Source organism: Esox lucius, chromosome 19 (assembly GCF_011004845.1).
Source record: "Esox lucius isolate fEsoLuc1 chromosome 19, fEsoLuc1.pri, whole genome shotgun sequence".
NCBI lineage: Eukaryota > Metazoa > Chordata > Actinopteri > Esociformes > Esocidae > Esox > Esox lucius.
In genome coordinates this window covers 11558510-11577442 of record NC_047587.1, presented here as the reverse complement: position 1 = coordinate 11577442, position 18933 = coordinate 11558510, and positions in this window count along the sequence as shown.

Genomic DNA, 18933 nt, shown 5'->3' with positions numbered 1-18933 from the left:
ATTAAAACATCTGCACTATGTTCCGTGCGCTCCATGTTTAAATTATCGTCACGTTAAATTAGCTGCAGGCCTTCTTGCGGAGGGTTGCCGAGCTCGTCAGTGGGAGTCAAATATTACAGCTGTGGTCTGTATTTATCACTATTAGAAAGAATCCAGCCTCATGCGTGTCAGGGCATATGCCATGAAGGCATGTGTGTCTCCATGGGACAGGTGAGTCTGAGTGGCACCTCAAACACTGCCTTTGAAATTCCTCCTCCATTTGACCTGTTCTCAAGGAACGTCGCCCTCCTGTGGGAGCTAGCAGAACTGCTCCAGAACACCTCACACACGGCAGGGTTCACACAGTAAGGATGAACCTTTAGACGGTGCAGTGAAGGAGGGCCAATTAAATAAAACAACAGAAATAGCTAGCTCCTCTGGTAACCCCTGGTTACTAAAGGGTCTAGTAATGAGAAATAAGATTGTGCTAGCTGGTCCAGGGAATCTATGAATGCAAATTTGCAGAGGCACCACTTGTCCTGGAGTTAGCTTGCAAGGGTTATTACAACACTGCTCTCACCTTTTCAGTCCTTGACCTTTCTAGAAAGTGTGAACATCGACTCTCCATGATCTCCGGGAAAGGGGTTGTGGTCATGAAGAAAATGACCTCCGGAAAGGGGTTGTGGACATGAGGAAAATGACCTCCGGAAAGTGGTTGTGGTCATGAGGAAAATGACCTCCGGAAAGGGGTTGTGGTCATGAGGAAAATGACCTCCGGAAAAGTGGTTGTGGTCATGAGGAAAATGACCTCCGGAAAGTGGTTGTGGTTATGAGGAAAATGACCTCCGGAAAGGAGTTGTGGTCATGAGGAAAATGACCTCCGGAAAGTGGTTGTGGTGATTTGGAAAATGACCTCCGGAAAGGGGTTGAGGTCATGAGGAAAATGACCTCCGGAAAGGGGTTGTGGTCATGAGGAAAATCACCTCCGGAAAGGGGTTGTGGTCATGAGGAAAATGATCTCTGTCAACACATTGTGTCTCTCAACCCTCTGACTTGATGCACTGAAGATGGTTTGTATTCTATTATGTAGGAAGTATCTTATTTCAGAGCTCCCTCATCAGCCCAAAGGGGTTTGGGGTTAAGAAACACTTTCTGGTGATCACTCAGCCTGGCCCCTATAGATATATTGTCACTCCATGACAGGTGATGAGATATCCATACACACACAAACACACACACACACATTCATCCACCGAGGAAAACAATCAACTATAGGTTAAGACAGAACAGGACAGACACCCAGAGAACTCACCTGCTGAGAAATCTACTGATGACTCATCTGTCTGATGATTAGAACCCCTCCAGCGCAACTCTCAGCATGGGAATGTTTATTTCCACTAATAATATTATATTTATTGTGTTTATTTTGCAGCTTATTCCCCTCAGTGTTAGTTTCAAAGTTTGTAGCACAGGGATTGTCATGCATTTACATCTGATAGCTGTTTGAAATGCCTAATGCCTATCAACTGATTTATTACTGTATTCAGTCCACCGTTAAATAACTAATTAAATAATTAAATCAAAGATTGTTTCATAACAAATTGTTGTCACAGGCATAATCTCGGAGACCGCGTCACCAGGTCACCGTGTGTTTGTCCTCCTCTTCCCCCTTCCTAACAGTTTGACTACGTGCCTGTTTCTGTTGACCCCCAATCATTCAGTAAAGTTTGATTTGGATATTAACTGTGTGGACAACCTCTTTGCTTCTTAAAGGCTTCCTGTGGTAGGCTGTTTGATCTCAGGCTTGCATGGCAGTTAAAGCAGCGGCAGCCTGAAGCCTGGCTTGACATCAACCCAGGCAGCGGAGTAGAAACGCTCATGCGGACGTAGACGACATGTCTGCTGCTGCCAATGCTTCTTCTGAGTTAAATGAATATCCCTCGTATCACTGGTGCCCAAAGTGCATTAGTGAACAGTCATCCCAGGTGAATGGAGTTTGAGGATTACAGAGTAACAAACTACTCCCAAGACCTTTCTGCGAACTAAGCGACTGATTTCAGTTCTGAGATCATGTTCGCCGTGGAGGAGCACATGAATCAACTGCCCCATATTATTCATAAAACGACACGACTCTGTTTATAAAGAGCCCTCATGCACTGATACGGTGCCTTGTTCCTTGTCAAAGCCAAATATCTGCTGGATCTGATACCTGACAGTGAAATGTTTGATCAAGAGGCTCCTAAATGAAAGGAGACGGCTTCTTATGCTCAACAGGCGGATCTGATATGATACATCTATCTTGTGCTGAGTTAGGGCAGGGCCTGAACACGGCAGCTTTGATGGATGAGATGAGATGCATCCCCAACTCCCCTAAGCTGTCACATCTTCTCTCCGTATCATAGGAGTCTTGAGGACAGGAGGACAGGAGTGTTTTCCGTGAGCCAGGCCCAGGCCACAGCCACACTCTGTGGATGTCAAGAGAGTGGGACTGAGATGAAGGAGCCTGTCAAAGGAAGGTGTGTGATCGTAAGGACAGGGTAACAAATCTGAGTCAACAGTCTCGTGTGAGGCTGTTGCTTTCTTTACGGCCCCATCGAACGAAACAAAGTAAACATAGACAGACATTTTGACAGAAAGAAATCATTATTTGTTCAAAGATGTTTTTTTTATTAGAAACAATATTTATTTACCTATATGAAAATTAAAACTGCCTCTACATCCTAATAGAAGTTACAACCAATTTGTGTATGCCTTTTTTTGTTTTTGTCAATTTCATTCTGTCTGAGAAGTTGTTTTTTCAGTCATGTCATACTCATTTTGCTCTGTTGTGCCCCGTCTCCAACACTCCACTGGGAGGGAGGGACAGAGGAGAATAATGGGAACTTTTCACAACTGCTGCGAGAAATGTAAAAAAAACAAAGGCAGCAGGAATGCAGTGGAAATCTGACTGACCTTTGAGAACAGAAGTTGTTCTATTTCCCCCTAGAGAATTTTTGAATCACACAAACACCAGAGGTGCGTGAACCAAGTACATTATATGTCCCTCCTATTCTACTAGTCTCTTGAGAGCTACCTGGACGGCTGAGAAGCTATTCTATACCAGCAGATAGATCCACGGGGAACCCCCACTTTGCAGTTGTTAGAGGACTGTACATTTATGGTGGGACCGAACACATTATATTGGCAATTATTACCTTGGTTTCAGAGCGAAACAGGAGATAACTCATGAATGCAACACTACTGCGGCTTCCAACAGCTTGTTCTCACCAGTCATTGCCCTCCATGATCCTTGCAGTCTACTGTTTGGGTTTCAGATCTGAAGAGCTTCAAACAGATAGGCTTAACGGCTTTAAAATGTCGGTCAGATAACCCACATGTCATTTTTAGACTACAAAATGAATCCTTTATGCAATAACCCAAACACTATAGGGCTCCTGGTCCCAGCTGTTGACCACACACACACACACACACGCACACACTGCTAATAACTAACATAAGCTATACAACTCTGTTTTGTTTCCAGTTTGTTTTCTAATGCTTTACTAGACTGTGTTCCCAGACACACAGAGCAGGAGGAAGAGCAGTACGAGTGTCAGTTGCAGGCAAGTTCAAGGTGTCCCAAGTTTGCAGGCACAAACGCTCTACAGAAACTGGCCGGTACAGAACAGACTACAATGTGAGTCTACAATGTGAGATAACAGCATAGAAAAGGACGCTGGCATAACTTGTTTGTCCAGTCCAGAACTAAACCCTTTTAATTTCAAAACACCTGTCGTTGGCCGCTGATTACAGGGGCCAAGTCTGCATTGTTTCCCCTGACGAAATCCTCTAGAGTGAAGCTGTGCTCTAGAGGAGAGCGGAGGGAGGCATGGTGGAGGGGGGGGGGGGGGTGTAGATGGGGTGGGGGTGTGGGGGGGGGGTGCGGTGGTCTTTCAGCCCTTTTGAAGTGGTGCTCTTTATGGCCAAACATCTGCAGGCCCGTACCGCATCTCTGTCCCATACACACACCTTACAGCTGGCTCTACAAAGGAGACCAGGGGCACAAACACGCTGGCTAAATACATCCCTCGCTCCACTAGGCCAGGCCTTGGCTTCCAGCTGCATGTCTGGGCCTGCAGCGCCGTGGACCCGGGCCAAACCCAAAAGCCGCCATTGCTGCTCGGGACAGGAGGAGACATGCGCACACCTATGAGGAGCACGCCCAGACAGGAAATGCACACTTTCACATGAGTGGCCATTTAGATTGGAGGGAGAAGAGAGACGCAGGTGAACAGCCAGGCTGCGACTTCCCAGATGAATTCCTTGCAGAGGAAAGGCTGGCCATTACGTGCTTAGAAATGATTACAGACAAACAGACCAGAGCATGTGGCATCTTACAGCAGCCCTGACTGTATATCATGCGATTTCACTCTTAAATGAGCAACTCTTTCATGTCTGGCCATGAGTAATTCCCCTTTGATGTTTAATGTTCTGTTTGCATTGAGAATTGCCTCTTTCAAACAAGAACCGTAAACTGAAAACTTGCTCAGGCTTGGGCTTAATACACACCAAGTTTTATTTTCACATAGGAAAACTCACGCATGCATTGATATTGTCCTAAGGTATTTGAATAGTGTGTCATAGATCATGTAAAAAAAGAAACATTGGAGCAGTTGATAGCGAGGTCCCACGGGCTGGGAAACCCAGGTTCCAAACCCACAGGGGCTGCTGCCCTGGTCTCATATGCTATAATATAGTATGACTTGTTGTGTGCAGTGTGGTCTGACCTTAAGGAAATAAAGACTTCCATCTGTTAAATGTTTTGTTTTAAGTCAAGGGGAAGTGACAAGATAAAGCCTTTAGAGACAGACTAAACAGCAGAATTTCCAAACAAGAATCTGAAGTGGAGCTATCACACCAAAGCTGTTTCTGAGATCTAGAGAGAAAACCTTAAACACAGGAAACACATGCTCGGTCGGAATCAAAGTGTGCCTTTAAAACTTTCATTTAGTGTGAACTAATGGCAGGTGAATTCATGTTGAGGCAAAAATAACATAGGTGTACCTTACTGTACCAAAAGCACCTGCTGAAAGGGAAATGTAAATACTGTAGTATTTACTGCAGTATACCGTGGTATTTACCAATTTAGTTTTTTTGAAGCCACACTTTAAGGCCACTGATTACATTGGCCGAGCCTGTATTTTTTCACAGAAAGGATGGGATTTCATCATTTACCTACTGGAAAAACTCTAACAACCTGTCCATAACATGTTTGTAGTTAGGACTGTGATCTTAAAGTTTAAGTTCACTGCTTCTGTTTTTTTGTAGGCTGGGGGTGGGGGGTGGTCAGGGGTGTTGGGGAGCTATCACAATGGTTGGGATTAGGATGCAGGATTGCTCATATAATACAGTTTTTTAAGGAAAGAATAAATGGCATTATCAAATGTATGAATGGTTGCGCAGTGAACTCCAAAACTATTTGTACAGGAGGGATAACATGTCAAATGTCCGCTTTCATTTGAGGGTATTTTCATCCAGATTATTTAGAAATTACTGCAGGGTTTGAATAAATTCCCCCAATTTGAAGTATCTGGACAATGGGCATTCCTGCTGTTTAGGCATGTGTGTTTGTTTGCATCTTATTGTAGGCACAAGAGAGCTGTCAATGTCTAGTCTTGATCCTAGCCTTTGTACTCAGTTGGACTCTGATTTAGCAGTAATTCACAACATTCAGGACCTCGGTACACAAGGAGTTGTTAATGAGGAAGCACAAATACAAAGATCTGTAATAGACACTCTTATAGAGACTTCTAGTGGAGACAAAAATAAACTGAAAAATAGAACTTACATAAATTGCAACCAGTTACATTATCAACTTCTGACACATGAAAGTACTAGACAGTGGAGAGAAAAGCAGACATTCAAGACCAAACCTCATTCTTTCTTTCAGAACATCAGATGATAAGTTGTTTGGCGTGCTAGGATAATCTTCTCAGCTTGATGGCATCTATCAAAGGAGGGAGGGGGGGTGCAGGAGGGGGCATTTCCAAATAAAATTGTATGTCTTGCCCCCTCAAATATACAAGAAAACATACAAAGAAACAAATAATTCAAATTTACATAGTTTTCTAATATCTGATTGGCTGGTTCGACAATAAAAAACTCAGCGCGGAGACTAGTCAGTCTGTCTGATCAGTTGTAAGTGTTCCTGGTTTTGCATTCCGAAACAAATACATTGGTTTAGACCTTAATTGTTGGAATTTTATATGTTATTATACTTTTTTATTTGGTTTTGAGTTCATATTTTTTGATATATTCTTTGATAGAACTATGTAACACAATGTTTGTTCCTGGGTGTAATTTCATAATTTCTTATGCCTCAAAAGTACAGAAGGCAATTATTCCTTGTTGTTTTTTTCGGACTTATGCCTTTTCCTTCACAAAGTCCGAAAAAAATAACATGTGAATCCAAACATGCATGTATTTATACTAAAGGAACACAAAAGTGAGTAGATCTTCGAGAATTACGATTATACTTTAAATCACTTTTATGAATCAGCCCCCAAATGTAGTCTCCCATCATGTTCTCGTTATACTGTCGTTGTTCAAAGTCCAGTATATCCTGGTGGAAGCGCTCGCCTTGCTCCTCCAAGTTCACGCCCATGCTCTCCTTGAATTTATCAAGATGAGCATCAAAGATATAGACTTTGAATGACATCCTACAGCCCATTGTGCCGTAGATCTTCACCAGTCTCAACCAGCTCCACAGAGTTTTCAGCCTTGTGATTGCCCAGGAAGCCCCAAACCACTGCAACAAAGCTGTTCCAAGCTGCTTTCTCCTAACTTGTGAGCTTCTTGGGGAATTCATTGCACTCCAGGATCTTCTTTATCTGTGGTCTGACAAAGACACCGGCTTTGACCTTTGCCTCAGGCAGCTTAGGGACGAAGTCTTGAAGGTACTTGAAGGCTGCCTAATCCTTATCTAGAGCTCTGACAAATTGTTTAATAAGGCCCAATTTGCAGTGATGGCATCAGCACCTTCCGTGGGTCCACCAGTGGCTCCCACTTGACATTGTCCCACTTGACTCCCACTTGACTCCCACTTGACATTGTCCCACTTGACTCCCACTTGGTAAAGGTAACAGGGAAACTTGGAAAACCACCTTGGAGACCTATCCGGAATGGCATCATTTTCTTTGCTGCTATATTAATGTGCCAGGGGGAGTAGAGTCAGTTCACCTTCTCCACTGTAAAATCTTGTAAACATTAGGAATGCACACTCAATTGTATTGTCTCAAAATTAATGCAATACCCAAATACAAAAAGAATATTGAGGAAAATTTACAAAAATGCCAGAGGGGCGCACAAGGGTTAAAAATCAAACAATGTGATTTTCGGGATTTTTTTTTTCACAGTTGAAGTGATTTTTGTTTTTCACAGTTGAAGTGTACCTATGATAAAAATGACAGACCTCTACATGCTTTGTAAGTAGGAAAACCTGCAAAATCTGCAGTGTATCAAATACTTGTTCTCTCCACATTATTTAATGTTTGGTTGTTTTGAGCAGATATCAAGTTATTTAAGAGATTTATGAAAAAAAAAAGCTTCAAAAAATATTCATGTATAAATATTTTATATCAGTTTATGGTAGGTGTAAATTTTTTTTCCACGAAGATGTCCAAAGGGTAGTAAATTTGAGGGGCGCACAAGGGTTAAATAATTAATTTGCATTTTATTGCATGACATACACTCACCTTAAGGATTATTAGGAACACCTGTTCAATGTCTCATTAATGCAATTATCTAATCAACCAATCACATGGCAGTTGCTTCAATGCATTTAGGGGTGTGATCCTGGTCAATACAATCTCCTGAACTCCAAAGTGAATGTCAGAATGGGAAAGAAAGGTGATTTAAGCAATTTTGAGCGTGGCATGGTTGTTGGTGCCAGACGGGCCAGTCTGAGTATTTCACAATCTGCTCAGTTACTGAGATTTTCACGCACAACCATTTCTAGGGTTTACAAAGGATGGTGTGAAAAGGGAAAAACATCCAGTATGCGGCAGTCATGTGGGTGAAAATGCCTTGTTGATGCTAGAGGTCAGAGGAGAATGGGCCGACTGATTCAAACTGATAGAAGAGCAATTTTGACTGAAATAACCACTCGTTACAACCGAGGTATGCAGCAAAGCATTTGTGAAGCCACAACACGCACAACCTTGAGGTGGATGGGCTACAACAGCAGAATACCCCACCGGGTACCACTCATCTCCACTACAAATAGGAAAAAGAGGCTACAATATGCACGAGCTCACCAAAATTGGACAGTTGAAGACTGGAAGAATGTTGCCTGGTCTGATGAGTCTCGATTTCTGTTGAGACATTCAGATGGTAGAGTCAGAATTAGGCGTAAACAGAATGAGAATATGGATCCATCATGCCTTGTTACCACTGTGCAGGCTGGTGGTGGTGGTGTAATGGTGTGGGGGATGTTTTCTTGGCACACTTTCGGCCCCTTAGTGCCAATTGGGCATTGTTTAAATGCCACGGCCTACCTGAGCATTGTTTCTGACCATGTCCATCCCTTTATGACCACCATGTACCCATCCTCTGATGGCTACTTCCAGCAGGATAATGTACCACGTCACAAAGCTCGAATGATTTCAAATTGGTTTCTTGAACATGACAATGAGTTCACTGTACTGAAATGGCCCCCACAGTCACCAGATCTCAACCCAATAGAGCATATTTGGGATGTGGTGGAACGGGAGCTTCGTGCCCTGGATGTGCATCCCACAAATCTCCATCAACTGCAAGATGCTATCCTATCAATATGGGCCAACATTTCTAAAGAATTCTTTCAGCACCTTGTTGAATCAATGCCACGTAGAATTAAGGTAGTTCTGAAGGCGAAAGGGGGACAAACACAGTATTAGTATGGTGTTCCTAATAATCCTTTAGGTGAGTGTACGTATTTGATCACCTACCAACCAGTAAGAATTCCGGTTCTCACAGACCTGATAGTTTTTCTTTAAGAAGTCCTCCTGTTCTCCACTCATTACCTGTATTTACTGCACCTGTTTGAACTCGTTACCTGTATAAAAGACACCTGTCCACACACTCAATCAAACAGACTCCAACCTCTCCACAATGGCCAAGATCAGAGAGCTGTGTAAGGACATCAGGGATAAAATTGTAGACCTGCACAAGACTGGGATGGGCTACATGACAATAGGCAAGCAGCTTGTTGAGAAAGCAACAACTGTTGGCGCAATTATTAGAAAATGGATGAAGTTCAAGATGACGGTCTGGGGCTCCATGCAAGATCTCGTGGGGCATCAATGATCATGAGGAAGGTGAGGGATCAGCCCAGAACTACACGGCAGGACCTTGTCAATGACCTGAAGAGAGCTGGGACCACAGTCGCAAAGAAAACCATTAGTAACACACTACGCCGTCAAGGATTAAAATTGTCAAGCCAGCGCATGTCCAGGCCCATCTGAAGTTTACCAATGACCATCTGGATGATCCAGAGGAAGAATGGGAGAAGTTCATGTGGTCTGATGAGACAAAAATAGAGCTTTTTGGTGTAAACTCCCCTCGCCGTGTTTGGAGGAAGAAGAAGGATGAGTACAACCCCAAGAACACCATCCCAACCTTGAAGCATGGAGGTGGAAACATCATTCTTTGGGGATGCTTTTCTGCGAAGGGGACAGTACGACTGCTCTGTATCAAAGGGAGGATGGATGGGGCCATGTATCGCGAGATCTTGGCCAACAACCTCCTTCCTTCAGTAAGAGCATTGAAAATGGGTCATGGCTGGGTCTTCCAGCCAGGGCAACTAAGGAGTGGCTCCGTAAGAAGCATCTCAAGGTCCTGGAGTGGCCTAGCCAGTCTCCAGACCTGAACCCAATAGAAAATCTTTGGAGGAAGCTGAAAGTCCGTATTGCCCAGCGACACCCCTGAAACCTGAAGGATCTGGAGAAGGTCTGTATGGAGGAGTCTGTGCAAACCTGGTCAAGAACTACAGGAAAAGTATGATCTCTGTAATTGCAATCAAAGGTTTCTGTACCAAATATTAAGTTGTGCTTTTCTGATGTATCAAATACTTATGTCATGCAATAAAATGCAAAAGAATTACTTAAAAATCATACAATGTGATTTTCTGGATTTTTTTTTTTCTGTACGTATGATAAAAATTACAGACATTTACTTGCTTTGTAAGTGGGAAAACTTGCAAAATCGTCAGTGTATCAAATACTTGTTCTCCCCACTGTACCTTGTTTTTTTACTAATAACATTTCCACAGACTGCGTTTTCACCCGACAGGAGGCAGGCGATAGGGGGGCATGCGCAAAGAAAGTAGCTAGTAACCATCTGCACAGACTCGATTCTGATGATTACTAGTGTTACTAAGCAATGAGTTGTGGACAGGCGTGGTCGATGCTCAACCTCTGGGGCAAAGTTGGGTGTAGCTAGGTGATCACTGTGACTGTGCTTTCATCTGTGGCAGTCATTGTTTGAGGTAGTGCATTATCTTCAACAGAGTAAACAGGCTGAAATTGTTTTTGCAATGGAAAAAAGTGTTTTTTTTCAGCTTGTTCAATTGCAATAACTGTATATTTATTTTTTCCATTGCAAATTCATTTATTTATTTATAATCCATTTATAAGGAAAAGGTCAATTTACAAAAAAAAAAAAATGTATGTCTAATTTGTCTAATTCACTGGCTCTCAAATAATGGTACATATAAAACTGGTAGTATGCGGTGCTCCCTTTAGTGGATATACAGTGGATATAAAAAGTCTAGGTTTTGCCAGGTTTTTGTGATATTAAAGAATGAGATAAGGATAAATCATGTCAGAAGTTTTTCCACTCTTAATGTGACCTATAATGTGAACAATTAAATTGAAAAACAAATTAAATCTATGAGGGGGAAAAATAAAAACCTTACAATAACCTGGTGCATAAGTGTGCACACCCTCTTATAACTGGGGAAGTGGCTGTGTACAGAATTAATCAATCACATTCAGACTCATCTTAAACAGAAGTCATTACACACATGCCATCATTTAAAGTGACTGTGATTAATCACAAATAATCTTCAGCTGTTCCTAGTAGGATTTTCCTGACATTTTCTTTGTTGCATCTCAGAGCAAAAGCCATGGTAGAGAGCTTCCAAAGCATCAGAAGGATATCAGTGCTGAAAGATATCAGTCAGGAGAAGGGTACACAGTGAAGACAGTCATCATCATGTGGAGAAAATATGACACAACAGAAACTTTACCGAGAACTGGATGTCCCTCCAAAATTGATGAAAAGACGAGAAGAAAACTGGTCAGGGAGGCTTCCAATAGGCCTACAGCAATATTAAATGAACTGCAGTCATTTCTGGCAAGTACTGGCTGTATGCTACATGAGACAAAAATCTCCCGTATTCTTCATATGAATGGACTATGGTGTAGGGTGGCTAGACGAAAGCCTTTTCTTACAAAGAAAAACATCCAAGCCTGGCTGAAGTTTCCAAAAACAAACATCAAGTCCCCCAAAAGCACATGGGAAAGTGTGTTATGATCTGGTGAAACCAAGAATGAACTTTTTGGCCATAATTCCAAAAGGTATGTTTGGCGCAAAAACAACACTGCACATGACTCAAAGAACACCATACTCACAGTGAAGCATGGTGATGGCAGCATCATGCTTTGGGGCTGTTTTTCTTCAGCTGGAACCAGGGCCTTAGTCAGAGTGGAGGGAATAATGAACAGTTCCAAATACCAAGCAATTTTGGCACAGAACCTTCAGCTGTTCGTTAGAAAGCTGAGGATGATGAGGAAGTTCACCTTTCAGTATGACAACGACCCAAAGCACACATCCAAATCCACAAAAGCATGGCTTCACCAGAAGAAGATGAATGTTTTGGAATGGCCCAGCCAGAGCCCAGACCTGAATCCAATTGAACATCTGTGGGGTGATCTGAAGAGGGCTGTGAACAGGAAATGTCCTCGCAATCTGACGGATTTGGAGCGCTTTTGCAAAGAAGAGTGGGCAAATATTGCCACATCAAGATGGTCCATGCTAATAGACTCCTACCCAAAAAGACTGACTGCTGTAATAAAAATCAAAAGGTGCTTCAACAAAGTATTAGTTTAAGGGTGTGCACACTTATGCAACCAGGTTATTGTGAGTTTTTCTTTTAGTATTTTTCCCCCTCAAAGATCTGTTTGTTTTTCTATTGAAACGTTATAGGTCACATTAAAGGTGGAAAAAGTTTTGACATGATTTATCTTTGTCTCCTTCTTTCACATCACAAGAACCTGGCATTTTAACAGGGGTGTGTAGATTTTTTAGATCCACTGTATATTCAGTGAAATATTTTTTGAGTTGGTACGCAGTGTAAACATTTTGAGAACCACTGTAATATCAAGCATTTAAGCATTTTAAGAATTGTAAAATTGGCCATAATTGTAATATTGTCATATTGATAGGGGTTGGAGGTGGGTAAAAAAATTATATTTGTTATAAACTGTTCTAATATCCTATCATACTTTAAATGATCAGAAAATATCAATTTACTTTTAGGCTGTGTCATGTTGTGAGGCGAAAGCTCCCAATAGCCCTGCTTTTTACATCACTTACTGTTTGATCTGGAAATATTTGGAGACGGACAGAATTGTCATAGTTTTTGCTCTGTATGCCACCACAATGGATTTGAAATGAAACAACCGAGATGCAATTGAAGTGACTTTCAGCTTTAATTCAAGGGGTTGAACAAAAATATTGTATTAAATATTTAGGAATTGCAACCATTTTCATACACAGTCCCCTTATTTCCTGGCCTCAAATGTATTTGGACAAATTAACTTGATCATAACTAAAATTTTCATTTTAATAATTTGTTGAGAATCCTTTGCAGGCAATGACTGCTTGAAGTCTGGAATGCATGGACATCATCAAACGCTGGGTTTCCTCCTTTGTGATGCTTTACCAGGCCTTTACAGCAGCTGTCTTCAGTTGTTCGTGGGTCTTTCTGCCTTAGGTTTTGTCTTCAGCAAGTGAAATGCATGCTCGATCGGGTTGAGATCAAGTGATTGACTCGGCCATTGCAGAATATTCCACTTCTTTGCTTAAATAAACTCCTGGGTTGCTTTTGCAGTTGTGCAGTTTTGGGTCATTGTCCATCTTTAAAGGGAAGCAGCGTCCTATCAACATTGTTGAATTTGGCTGAATCTGAACAGACATCCCTATACACTTCAGAATTCATCCGGCATCTTCTGTCTTCTGTCACATCGTCAATAAACACTAGTGACCCAGTGCCATTGGAAGCCATGCATGTCCATGCCATCACACTGCCTCCACTGTGTTTTACAGATGATGTGGTACGCTTCGGATCATGAGCCGGTCCAAGCCTTCTCCATACTTTTTCTTCCCATCATTCTGGTACATGTTGATCATAGTTTAATCTGTCCAAAGAATGCTGTTCCATAACTGGGCTGGCTTTTTTATATGTTTTTTGGCAAAGTCTAATCTGGCCTTTCTATTATTGCACCAGTGAATCCTTTGTATTTGCTCTCGTGAAGTCATCTCTCAGTAGACTTGGATAATGATATGTCTACCTCCTGGAGAGTGTTCTTCACTTTGCTGGATGTTGTGAAGGGGTTTTTCTTTACCATGGAATGGATCCTACATTCATCCACCACTGTTGTCTTCTGTGGACGTCCAGGCCTTTTTGTGTTGCAGAGCTCACCAGTGTGTTCTTTTGTTCTCAGAATGTACCAAACTGTTGATTTGGCCACTCCAAATGTCTCTCAGATTAAATTTTTTGCAGCCTAAGGATGACCTGTTTCACTTGCATTGAGAGCTCCTTTGACCGCATTTTGTGGGCTCACAGCAACAGCTTCCAAATGCAAATGCCACACCTAGAATCAACTCTAGAATCAACCTTTTACCTGCTTAATTGATGAAGAAATAACCCACACCTGTCCATGAAATAGCTTTTGAGTCAAATGTCCAATTAATTTTGGTCCCTTGAATAAGAGGCGGCTACATACTAAATAGCTGTACTTCCTAAACCCTTCCTCCAATTTGAATGTAAATAACCTTACAATTAAAGCTGAGAGACTGCACTTTAAGCCCATATACATTATTTGACTGTAACATGAATATATTTTGGTAAACAGCCAAAATAACTTAACTTGTGTCTGTGTCCAATTATTTCTGGAGCTAACTGTATTATATAATGGATTGAACCCCCCCCCCCCCCCCCCCCCCACCAACATTTCCCAATACCCCCTCAATCAAAGCAGTCTAGATCCGGGCCTGGACTAGATATACACTGATCAGCGATAACATTATGACCATTGACAGGTGATGTCAATAACACTGATAATCTCGTTATCATGTCACCTGTCAGTGGGTGGGATATATTAGGCAGCAAATGAACATTCTGTCCTCAAAGTTGATGTGTTAGAAGCAGGAAAAAGGGGCAAGCGTAAGGATCTGAGCAACTTTGACAAGGGCCAAATTGTGATGGCTAGATGATTGGGTCAGAGCATCTCCAAAACTGCAGCACTTGTGGGGTGTTCCTGGTCTGCAGTGGTCAGTACCTATCAAAAGTGGTCCAAGGAAGGAAAAGCGGTGAAACGGCGACAGGGTCATGATGCATGTGGGGAGTACACCGGGCATCACAGTTTGTTGCGTATGGGGCTGCGTAGCCACAGACCAGTCAGGGAGCCCATGCTGACCCCTGTCCACTTCCGAAAGCGCCTGCAATGGGCACGTGAGCATCAGAACTGGACCACAGAGCAATGCAAGAAGATGGCCTGGTGTGATGAATCACGTTTCCTTGGTGCCAGATACCACAGCACACCTTCAGAGGTCTAGTGGAGTCCATGGATCGATGGGTCCGGACTGTTTTGGTGGCAAAAGGGGGACCTACACCATTTTAGGCAGGTGGTCATAACGTTATGGCTGATCGGTGTACATTTGATTGAAATGAGACACATTTTTATGCACATGTAAACACAGAAGGACTGTCGCATCCTGAGATCCAACACCCTCTCTCCCTCAATAACCTGTGGTTATTCCCCTCACCTCTGTTTCTGATCACCATCCCTATTCAAGTTCCTCCTTCCCTTATGCACCCTGGCGGTCATTGTTTGGTCGTCTTATCGGTGGTAACTTGTTTCTGGTTATGTGACTTAGTTTCTGTTTCTGTTACCTTGCTTTTATATTAAATGTCCTTCGTTCTCCTTGCGCCTGTGTCGTGCCTCCTGCCTACAGCATTATATTGGCAAGCATGGGTTTATCTTACGATTCTCTTTTCTATCCCTGTGGTACCACCATGATGACAGTGACTAACGTATTTGTACTTTTGCACCATCTCGTTAATTCTTGATAAAGAGATCAATATTCCAGAATGCAGAGTTGGTCCATTAATACTGTGATGTAAAAGTAATGTGATGAAATATCTAGTATCTCATTGATGCAGCTCTTCTTTTATCACAATTTGCTATACAGTCCACAATGTAAGAGAAAACACATCTATTTCATCTTTTTTTTACACGCGCATGTGGGGCTCCAGCCCTAAGGCTCTGATTGGCTGGCCGCCACTAGTTTCAAACCTCTCGATCCCCCAGGAGACTTACCAGCTACATCAAGGACCCTTCTCACCCCAGCCATGTCTTTTCATTCAAACTCCTTCGCTGAGCAAGGACTGTACCGGAGCATTTGATCTCATACTAAGACACTCAGAGACAAGCTGTCAGACTGCTGAACACCTGATCACCTTCAACAGCCTGCATGACAGGGCATAAATAAACTCACACATGAAATGGCTCACTCACCCAAAAAAAACACATTCGCACATGCAAACTCACTCACTCATTCACTCATGCATACATTTCTAGATATACTGTATATGCTGTATATTCCTTCCAGTTATTGCGACAATAACTTGCTGCTATTATTCATATAAATTTTAGCAGTCGCAACAGCATTAATAGGAGTAGTAGTAGTATTAAGTTTAATTAGATTTACTACAGAATTATTTGGTCAAAAGTAGTCATTTTTGTGTGTCCTAGGTAGCCAGCCCCTGATGAAGCTATCAGCTGTTTTTGTTGGGGGCGTTGGTACAACACTGATTTGTGGGTTGTTGACACATTTGTGGCTAATTGTTCTGCAAAAAAACCTTTCTAAATCAGACCATGTACTAAACTACCAAACCTACCTTCTCTGTGATGTACTAACAGTCCTCTGTCCACTGCTCTCTACAATCAGGCCTACAGTCCAAGAGGTTCAGGAGAGTTAATCCCAGAAATTAACTTATCATCTTAGGAGAGTTATTCCCAGAAATTAACCTATCGTCTTATCCTGAAAACAGAGGCAACGTAACATTATTTAATCTGCCTCTTAGTGAAGACCTGTCGTTAAGCTATACTTTCAAAGCCTCTCAGGTGCCCTGTGGCCCCAGGCAGTACAAAACAAAACCAATGTATACATTTTTATTTCACTCTGCCTTAGGGCACCTTGTAACTCGGGCCCCGGGGCTCCGTCCTCTGTAAGCCCAAGCATTCATCAGTCCCTGAGCCAGTCCCCTGCGCCTTAAAGAGGCTGTGTGTTTGTTAAGGGAGATAAAATAAATGGTCATTTAATGGATTCAAGATTCGTTGATGCTGAGACTCTAATGAGACCATGAATAGTCAAAGGCTTCCCCGCTGGTCACTCACAGCAGTCGAGGTAAAGACAGATTAAGTGGGTCCAGGAGTTAAAAAAACTCCTGGAACCACAATTTTGACCTGTAAGTATTTGTTTTATTTTCTACTTAACATATCCATGTTCTACAGGACAGTACGAATTGTCAGAGTGGTGATATTAGTTCCAAACATCTCATTCAACACAAGATGTTTGAGTTCAGTTAAACCTCCCGGTGTATCACTTTGGGAGCCAAAGCAGCATTGAGGACATCCTCCTTTTGGCACCTGTGCTCTCAGACACGGAGGTGGCAGGACGGTTGCATTATACATGCAGTTTCACAATTACCTGCTGTCAAGGCTTGCTGACCGCTCCCTGCTGCTAGCCTCCATGCCAGTGTGTTTGATTAGCACCGCAAAGGACAGAGGGGGGAAAAAATCCCTAGAAAATAGCTAGCCAATAGCATTTGCCATTGCCCTGGCTGAGCTGCTTTCTCTGTTTGCCAAGACCGTCAACTTCACCGCAAATTACTGCCAATGCGCCTTCTGTTAACACACACCTTGTTGTCAGTTTCCTGGTTTTTCTGGAGTTAGTCGAAGACCTTCCCACATCAAACATACTTCAAAGACCTATTGGACATAAAATGAACCCTTGAGGTAAACGGTTCGTTGTAAGGCCACCGTTCCACCCAAGCCATGTGCAAATATTGGTTTTGATGAGGATAGAGCAATTGGTGCGGAAATGACACCACTTTATTGGCCTCTCAGCTGCTGGACAAAGCTGGCCTGGGGTTGTACCAGTGTACTGTCATTTTTACAGAGGCATGGAGAAGAGGCCTAGACTTCCGCTGTCTGGAACGGACACACACCACACTGGTCTACACCCAATGGGCCACTTCCCTCCGTGATGTCAGGAATCTGCTGTAGATATTTCGGGGCTAATCTGGACAGAGCTAAATTCTATTAGTGCTACAGGAACCCAAAAGGTTTGGGAAGCGTTGTTGTTGAGGGCACTTTTTGGAAATGACCGGAATTGTCCTCCAGACAGTTCGCAGCACAAAGATATTAATCATAGTTTTCATAACTATAAGTGCTTTTTCCTTCATGTCGTATTCCTCTCAGCCTTCAGACAACTCTTATTCTATAAAGATAAGGAACTGGTTGCTGTAAAGGTGTCCAGATGCATTTAATTCAAACAAAAACATTAGCAAGCCAAAAAAATCTTTCTGCAGATCTGTGACTGTGACACATTACTTTTAATAGTGTCGCTAAGAGGCAAAATAGTTACAAAATTGTGACAGTGCTGTCAATGATTTGATTTTTTTTCCTGTCACTGTGATTGTAACTTCTCAACTCTGTAGTGAATGGCAGGTGTAGATACTGAGTAGACCCAAACAAGGCTGGACTGATGCTTTCCTGACATTCATTCATTCATTCATTGAAATCACACTCATATTGACGAGTGCTTTGTCCTCCATTCACACTGTCTTAGCCTGCAGCAATCTACTTGCGTTACTCTCCATTAGCATGGCCAATTTATTGACAAGACTTCAGCAACATTACCACTTTAGAGAGGCGTGAAATTACCAGGCTTTTAACATGTTAATCTTGAGTGAATAAGGTAATAAATCCAAGCATACAAATTACCCCATCGTCTCAATGATACGATGACCTCCCAATACCCTAAGAAGTGTGGATTTGAACTCATGACTGTTGGAAGTAGAACTAAAAGTTAACAACATGACAATCCCAGATGAATCTTTTTACACTTTTTGTTCAGTAGCCTGTTTCCACCATTCTTGCCATTAAACAGACGTGAAATGAAGCTGAGATCTATCTAGATTTAAAGTCCTACAGAAAGGCTGCCATTAAATTATGAATACATATGGTATTTTGCAGCTCTGTATATGTGTGTAAATTACAGGGTCAAGTAAGATAGTCTATAATCCACTTTGTCATCATGTTTCATCTTTTAGTTCTTGGTGCCGTTTTGTCCTTTTTGAGAAGGTATTCCAAGACAGTCACATTTGGGCACCCTATTATTTAGTGTAACACACTGAGCCAACCATTTCTTTTTATTTATTTAATCTTTTTTTATACAAGTTGTCTCGTTGAGATATAATCTATTTTTACAGACTGAACTGTATTCTTCCCAACTCATCTTTCAGAGACGCACACTCTGTAAGAATTCTCTGTAATGGCAGTGTGTGATAGGCCTACATTTCTCAGATGTATCCTTCAGTTCTGCACCAAGCAGTCAAGGTCATTAGTATGGACATATTATCTG